This window comes from Corvus brachyrhynchos, unplaced genomic scaffold, assembly GCF_000691975.1.
Source record: "Corvus brachyrhynchos isolate BGI_N302 unplaced genomic scaffold, ASM69197v1 scaffold6, whole genome shotgun sequence".
Lineage (NCBI taxonomy): Eukaryota > Metazoa > Chordata > Aves > Passeriformes > Corvidae > Corvus > Corvus brachyrhynchos.
In genome coordinates this window covers 4,700,674-4,709,508 of record NW_008238632.1, presented here as the reverse complement: position 1 = coordinate 4,709,508, position 8,835 = coordinate 4,700,674, and the positions used below count along the sequence as shown (strand labels likewise).

The window sequence follows — 8,835 nt, the reverse complement described above, 5'->3', positions numbered from 1 at the left end:
AGCACCTGTGCTGAGATAGGCAGATGCTGAAGCAGCTGTAATTTGATGAGAAGTTTGAACAGGGAGAGATAGAAGCGATGAGGACTTTTGCTCCAAATAGGAAAGGAGAAAACCTCAGTTCCTAGAGATGCTCCCAGAGATAGTCCTAGAGATGAAGATGAGGAGGACCCCTTGCTCCCAGGGAAGGAGGAGGGCCTCTATTCTTAGAGATGAAATGCCCCCAGAGATGGGTGAACTTTTGTTTCTGAACGGCTCAACCTTAAAATTGTACCCCAGTGACTCAAGATTGGACCCTCGAAAGCAGTTGTAGGAAAAGCTGCAAGTCGTGGGAAGGGATTCCCACATGATGCGAGCAGAGAACCAACCCGGGCAGCGGTCTCGTTGTGATAATTTCTCCATAGCATGGGCAAGAGAGACTCCTCTTCCTAAATGAACTGAACAAGGTTATTATGGAAGTGGTAAACAGACTGAACATCTCAAGGGCTGTCTTTTTACATTGTCAAGGGGAGAAGGGAGAAAGGTGGGGGGAGGAGAAGTGTTCTGAAGGTGTGGTATGATTTTTTTTTCTTTTCTTTTTCCTTATTTTAGGTCTATTAATAAACTTCTTTATATTCTTTCAAGTTTTGTGCCTGCTTTGCTTTTCTCCTAATTCTTACCTCACAGAAGGTAAACAGTAATGAGTATTAACCAAAGGAGTAATGAGTAATGAGTAATGACCAAACCACTACACCCCCTCCAGAGTTTGGGGATTTCTGCTCCATCCCACCACAGAAGACCCTGACTCAGACCTCTACCTTCTCCACCTCTGACTCCTTATCTCTGCCTCATTTTTATTCCCTCTCCATTCCCAGCTTCCATTCCTGACCTCATCCAGCTATTTCTCTTTTAATCGAACAAGTCCCAGCTTTTGACTTGTTCTCAAAGTACCAATTTCATTTCCTCTCCCTCCCTGGACCCACTTGTCTCAGTCAGCCAGTTTCAGTTTTCCCCTTCCAATTCTTCCACACTTCCCCCTCTTATCTGCACTGGCTGTTATTGCAATAAGCCCCATCAAAACTCATCTAGTCTCAGTCCCATCCACATGCCCCACCTTGTTTTAGCCTCTGCAAATACAGAGAATCAGAATAACAGAAAAAAAACTCTCTGCAAGCTACAAGAAAAAAATACAGAATTTATAAAATCCAGTGGTGACCTCAATTCACAGCTGTAATCATGGAAAGCCTCAGGATGAACCTTCCACGGACAGAGGTCCTTGATTTTTTGGGATTTCAGCAAGCAGTCTGAACATCTCTTGTTGTGTGGAAATACAGGCTGTCAGCTATGATGGAAGGAGATTTGGAGCTAGGTTAAGGTGAAATAAGGAGTCAAAATAAGCCATTTCCCTGTGTCTCATGAAAGCAATTCACAAGCTATGGTGTAAGGGATATTTTTGGTAATTTGCTCATGTTCTCTGAGAAAAGGCATTGTCAGTAAATTTTTTTCTGCCTCTGCAAGCAAGGTCTTGGGGGAGAAACCTTCTCACCTGTCTGACTTCTTCTCAAAGCTATTATCTGAAGGGCACTTATTTCTGGGAACTGTGAAAACTAAAGAGATAATGAATCCTTCACACCTGAGAAAGAACAACTTCTGAGCACTTAGCAATGAGGCACAAGAGAATTGTTACTGCCGTGGTCACTTTCTGTGATAGCTGCCTCAACATAACCCAAGAAAGCCTTTCACTAGTCACACTCACACAACAGAACTGCTGCTCTACATAAGATCTTTCTTCTGTGTCTTCCTCCCATAATTGCTACCTGTGTACCCCAGGCACAAGATGCAACACTGATGCAATATTTGCTGGTACAAACCCATGGCAAAAATATTAGTGGATGGAATTACACTGACCTTGCTACCCACACTTTGTTTTTCACATATACCTTTTTACAACAAGGACAGCTGGCTTTTCCTTTTGTGTGTGTGCATTTGGCTCTTCAGAGTTCTTTATACTTGATGAAATAGGATTTGAAGTCTTCTTTGGACATCGTGTAACCAGTGGACAAGACTGCATGCCCTGCATTGACAGGTAGTATTAGGGAAGGTAGAGCATCCTGTTGGTCACCCAGAACTCTGTTGCTTTTGGGATTGAACCACTCTGTAGGATGTGACTGCGCTCCACAACTCTTTCACTTAAAGCCAAGAACTTTGGAGGTTTTTTTGTGATGGGATTGTATCTCTTTGGCCTTTTGCTTAGAACTAGATCTTTAATTTCTTGTAACACTAAAGCCAAAATGGATAGTTTGGGGATTCTGCTTGGGTTATGTATACTTTAATGTTAAATTGATGTTAAAAGTTAATAACAAAATTACTGCTTCATAGCTCAGTTACATACTGTAGGGAGTTCCACACAGACGGTTTTTTACATAATGTTCCCTCTTGCAATATTGCTATCTAATGTCTCCAATTATAGCATGGAGAAGTATCACAGCTGACAAAAATCCCATCTGTGTTGCTTTTTATCTGGGAATAGGAGTTCTTATTTCTGTACTGCCTGTTCTGGTTTTGGGGCTGATACATCACCGGAGACCAGGCAGTTTGCTGCAGCACCACACCAGGTTATTCCCAGGCTGACTCATTCCTTGTTCATAAACTGCAAGTGTCAATTTCAGCTTCCCATCGTTACCCAGGCAGGTCTCTTAACCTGAGAAAAGAATATTACTTTTATCACACTGAGGCCACTTGGCTATCGCAGGGGTGAACTCTGAATAAATAAGAACACGATGCTACCCTGGTAGCATGAGTCAGACCACAGTTAGTGTGGCTATCTTGTGTTTCCAGGAGGACAATTTCTGACTACAGGAAAAGGAAACCCACCTTGGGCAGGCACTTGGGTTACATTTTTCTCTGAATTTTGTTAGAAATCAGTCCTTATCACATGTGTCATCAGAACAGAGTGAAAACTTCAGATGAACTTCTGAAAGCTAAAAATTCAGAAGAGGGAGCAACTTTTTAAATAAAAAGTCTGACAATGATAGAGAAAAATCCATGGGAAAAGAGCAACCACTGTTGGAGAAGTGATATAATCCTCATATGGGCAGCTGACTATCATATATGTAGCTGTCTGCAAGTCTCTGTGGATGCTAAGTAAACAATTGTTTTTTTCTGTCTCTCTGTTATTCAGAAATGCTAATTATCTAATAATAACTTTTTCTAGAAATACATAGCTTTTATTGTTTTAATAGTTTTGCCATTTATTTATTATTTACCAATAATTTATTGTTTTACCATTCACTGTGATAAATACATCAATTTAAATTTCACTTCTGAGTGAAACCTATTCCAAATTCTACCTGATCTTCTACTAAGGAAGAGGAAACCACAGATTATTCTCTAACTGAGGTGTCAGCACATAAGTCTGAACAAATGGTTCACAAATTCTAAACGCAGTTGACTCCGTTGAGCTCTGCTTCCTCTGATGGGTAATAATATGAAAAGGTGTCTATGAAGGGTTTCACACTTTCTAAACAAAACCTGCTCTTCAGCCAACAAGTCTATTTACAGAACTGATCCAACGGCTGCTCAAAACTCTTCCTTCCTACAACCCACAAACCTCCCACCAACCTCCTCGACAGATGCAACAGTCCGTATTCAAGCCTGCACCTTCAGTATCCCACAGGCTATGCTGAAAATTACAAAACTGTATTTAAAAAAAAAAAAAATTAAAGCCAAATCCAAGCAGTTTCCAAGTCAGGTGATCAGAGGAGATGCTCTTACAATACAGATTAGGGATTTTTCTGTTCTTCCACATACTTGCTGCACAGTCTTGAGCCATGCAGCTCTCTCTCCATTGTAAAGTTGTGACTTCACACAGCAAGTGAACCTGTGCAGCTGTGCCTGCAATACACCAACCAGATTTCTTCAGTACAACTGGTGACCAGGTGAGACAGCAACCACAGTATCATTCAACAACTTCTCAGGGTGCTGTACTCTGAGGAGTACACAACGTTACATGGTACAATACAGAGATGCACACCCATCTTGTGAGCTACAGACACCAGAAAACATGGCATTTGAGAAATCCCTGGGTGTGAGAAAGAGCAGAGCAGCCACTAGTTCTCCATAGTTCATCAGGGAGGATGATCTTGAGATAAAGACCAGAGACTTGTAGTTAGAGTGTTCAACATCCTGGTCTGCTTTTTCCAAAAGGCCTCCTACCCAGTGCAGTTTTTGGACTGTGCAGTTTATCTCAAATTAAGCACAGGTGATACTGATCTGCCTTCCAGAGATGTGATAAAGGGTAATTTATATCAAGATGGACAAACACCAAGACTACAGTGAAGGAGCAACAGAAGCAGATCAGACTTGTGTCTTACTCTGCAAGTTTAGTGCATTTGAACAAGTGCCCTCAATACAGGGAGATGAAAAATAAGGCAGAACTTCCTGGGGCAAAAGGATGGAGTGGGAGAGCCCTACTCAAGACAGGGAGAGGTAAGAAGGGGCTGGAGCAATATAGCAGCACACAGTCTATTTGAGCTTAAATAGGAAGGTCACCAACAATTGATTTTTCATTTGGCAACCGTAATGAATGACAGTTTAAAATTCAGTGTGCTCCACCCTCTAAAGTGCTTTGTCACCCCTCCATAATTTTTTCTAGTCACTGTCTCTGAAAGCACATGGTGGCAAAAGGCAAGAATGCAGCCCCAAGAGCAGGCTTGTACCACTGAAAAACAAAGTTTGTGGGGAACATGGAGGGAAGGCAACCTAGGGAAAATGGTGCTGAGAGTCAGAGGTGAAGTGGTAGGGGGAAACAGCATCGTAAATTTTGGCTGGAAACCACAATTAATAAATTCTGGTTCTTCACTAGTGTTAGAGAAATTAAGGTCTTGAGAACTGAAACTTTTCAGTCCTGCCCAACCCCACAAACACAGAACTGCTGCTGCAAAGAAAAGGAAGTTTAATAGCTTGGGTTGAAGATACGAGTGATAGGATCTGCACTTTTTTCTATTCATGTTTACATATCAACAACCCTTATTAAAAATATATTGATGTCCCCAGCAGAACTCAAGTTTAGCTCCAGTATTTATTTTTCCTTCTATGTCTCTCATCCATCAAAAATCTCAGGTTGGCACACTATATTTTTAAAGCTAAGTGTCTCCCTGTTAGGACCAGGCCTGTTTATCTCTGACACACTGAATCCAGCACCTACTAACAGCAGCCAAGACACCATCTGTGATCTGGCAGACACCACTGATACACTACTGACACAGTATTGCTAATTTTCTTTGATCACGTCACTGCAGCAAGCTGAAATAGGTTTCAGGGCACTTCTATTAATTGTTCTCTCACAGCATCAGGACAAACAGTTCATATACACCTCACTTGGGCTCTGTGATTCTTTCATCTTTTTAGTCACACTGATAGCTCGCCACATTTGTTTTGTGTTTTTTTGTATTTCCATCAGACATCTCAGGGCATTGATTAGCAGCAGCATGATGATTTCTGAGATTTTCAAGGCTACTACAAGCATCTCCATCCCGGTAGATTTTCAAAAGCTGTCAGGAGAAGGTCCTGACCAATCTGATCTATCTTTGAATTTGTCCTGGCTTTGCCAAGAGGATTACACTAGAGACCTCCAGTGTCCTTTTCAGTCTAGATTGCTCTGTGCTTCTTTCATGTCTATTTGAAAGCAGTGGCATTTTGGCCTTAAATAGATTACTTCTAAGACTGGGAGATCCATGCCTTTAACTGCAGGCTCAAGAGGGTAAGAATCATAGATTAAAATTCCATCTCAGGGCCATCGAGAACCAAATCTAAACCAAATTTCATATAATTACACAGTTTTACACCAGGGAAGCATTCCTGTGATTTTATAAGCAGCCATGGTCCTCCAGACAGAGAAAATGCTCTAGGAAAGCATTATGCCCCTCTCTGTCCTTCCTTGACAGTTAAACATTGCCTATACCCATAAACCTCCTTCCTTTCTTAGTTAGGAGACTAAGTTGCAGAAAGTTAAGATGGTAGAAACTGGACTCAGCTGGTCTGCTCAGCATTGTGTTGTATGATGCACTGTGGCACAAGGTCTCTCAATCTAGCAACATCCAAGCTAGGGCCACGGGAAGACCCAGGCTCAGCACTGTAGATCCCTTTTATTGTATTTCAAGGTGTCATTCACTAGTTACAGAATGCATCCCAAGTGTTGCAGGAAATAGTGGGTGTACATCTTCTGTTACTACACACTGGCACCTTCACATTTGCTTTGCTGTGAATAAACTTGTTTCACATCCAAAAAAAGAAAGCCAAGGGCATGCCATAAGGCATGGTACAATGCCAGGAGATTCTCATGAAAACAAACAAACAAAAAAGTATGTTTTGGCTCCAAGGCCTTTTAACAGACCCATAACAAACCTGGAAGGAGATAAAGCCCTTGTTCTGCAGCTTTCAAGTCAACTGAAGGCACTTTAAAAGACCTTTCTTAGCTGCCATATGGGATACGGGCTGATTCATTCCTTGCTAGGTAGGCCCATCTCCCAGGCAATACCTCTGGCACTGCTGTCATGCAGGTTCAAGAAAATCCTCTAAAGCATATGTGAAACAGTCATTGCTACTGTAAGATCCAGAGAGCAACTAATGGCAGCAATCTGATTACAATCAACATGTTTTTGGATCCTGCTCCACTCAGTCTTGTGATGACGCAAAATGTTCCAGAACTCACCAGCTATTTTAGCCAAAAAACCAAAAAAAAACCCCAACAACAAACCAACATAAAAGGGGCCAAGGGAAAAAAGCTGAGTTTTTCTGGGCATAGCTTTGTCACTTATAAACCTGCAGAGACCTTTGCACTGAACTGCTAACTCAGGGGGTAGCAGTGTTTCACAGAGATAAGGAGGAGAGTCACTGCCATTCAACCAGCGGACATATTAGCTGAATGAGAAATTCTCCCAAAAAGTGAGACACCAGCTGGGGCCAGCTTAACAAAATGAACCTGTGATGCAACACCTTCATCTTCACAAGATTTGTGTGCAATAGGTAACAGGCAGCTCCTCAGGAATCCTTGCTCCAGTGGTTACAGGCCATCTTCTAGTTGCCCTCCTCTCCAGTCCGTTCCAGCCCAATTTCTAGGGTTGTTCTGCAAGCACACTCTGGACAGGTATAGGCTGACATTTTTAAGGCTATGCTGCAGCTGTTTCTCACGTGAACAGAAACACCAGATCTCTAACAATCTTGGAAAGGTCTACCCAGATTTCAAGTCCCCCGTCTAACAGCAGTAGAGCCAACCATAAAACCAAAATTAAATTTTCAGAAAATATGAGTCAAGTTTTCAAAATCAAAGGATTGTATTGGTTCTGGTCAAATTTAAGGACCATAGTACTCTGGCTTGGCTGGATCGAGAACTCATTCATTAACTTTGCTTGCCCAGACACAAGCAAATATTGAAGGACTTCTCTCCCCTCCTACCCCAGTGACACTTGCACTGTACTTCTGCAGGCCCATATCCACTTGTCCCACCACCCAGCTAGCAACAGTGGAGTCAACACAATTCCCATTCCTCTATTGACTCTGCAAGCTGCCCAATAATAAATGACGAAAACATTCTTTTTTTCCCCCTTGCCTCCCACACCTGGCTTTTTGGCAGGCTTTTAGTTTGGGGTGGGTTTTTTAACTTGTTTTTCAAATAGTTTCTCCTGCTCCACAGGATGCTTCCCCCATGCCTTTGAGGCCTCCTGCGAAGTACTCTCTGCTGTTTCCAGTTTTTTGCCTGGGACTGTCTACTCGGGGCTGTGGCGGAGCACAGATGTCTGCAGCAGTAACTCAGATGTCTGAGCTGAAATAAACAGAATTTAACACGTGAATTACATTTAAACCAAAGGTTTCAGAAACAAAGGGCATAGGCTATTTTATATGCTAAATCTTGCTAAAATAATCAAGGCGTATCCCTACCCACAGAGGTTAAAAGGCTATCACTGTATCAGTAACCCTGCAATGCTTTTATGTTTCTCTTAATGGAAAATTTTTCCAGAAGCTGAAAACACCTCCTCATGATTTGCCCTGGCAGGGAGTGCATCTCACCATGGGTGGGATGGCATAGTGAGGACTCACCTCATCTTGTATCTGTCCTCACAGGACACCTTTACAGTATCCAAATCTCCAGCTTGTGTGGAAAACACAAATTTGGAGTGCAGCTGTTAGAGCCGGTACTTCCAGGACACCAGCACTTAAGCCACCAGCACGCCATCCAAAAGGGTTTCGCGACCCCCCAGCCAACCTTCTCAAGCCAGTGCTAGTGCAGGTCGGGTTAAGGCACCTCGCGTTTCCCGGGAAAGCTGCGAGTCCCTGGGGAGTTTATCCCGAGGCGGCGGGAGGACGGTGACACCTCGCGGTCCGACGCTCTCATTGCCTCGGCCAGGGCGGGCCCCGCAGCGCTGCCAAGCCCAACCCGCTGTGGGTTACGGTGATGCTTTCCCAGGGCCCGGCGGGCCGGCTCCTCCCGAGGCTTTGGCTCCGTCCCGGCAGGAACAGCTCCGTGAGGGGCGAGGCCGCGCACAGCAAAGGGAAGGCTCCGGGGTGACCTGGCCACCGCATTCCAGTACCTGAGAGCCAACAAGAGAGCTGAGAGGGGCTTTTTACAAGGGCATGTAGTGACAGGACAAGGGGGAATGCATTCAATCGGGAAGAGGGTAGATTTAGATTATATTTTAGGAAGACATTGTTTGCTGGAAGAGTGGTGAGGCACTGTAGCAGGTTCCCCAGAGAGGCTGAGAATTCCCCACCCTGAAAGTGTTCGAGGTCGGGCTGGATGGGGCTTTAAGCACCCTGGTCTAGTGGGAGGTGTCCCTGCCCATGGATGATCCTTAAGGCGCC

General features: G+C 43.6%; 1 long non-coding RNA gene across 1 annotated transcript; it reads right to left on the bottom strand.

Moving 5' to 3' along the window:
- Positions 1–4,913: 4,913 nt before the first annotated feature.
- On the bottom strand, positions 4,914–8,808 carry LOC108447408. The gene is made up of 2 exons (XR_001862956.1): positions 8,074–8,808; positions 4,914–7,798 (listed from the first exon to the last, which is right to left on the bottom strand). It is a non-coding gene; the product is annotated as an uncharacterized LOC108447408 (long non-coding RNA).
- Positions 8,809–8,835: the final 27 nt, after the last annotated feature.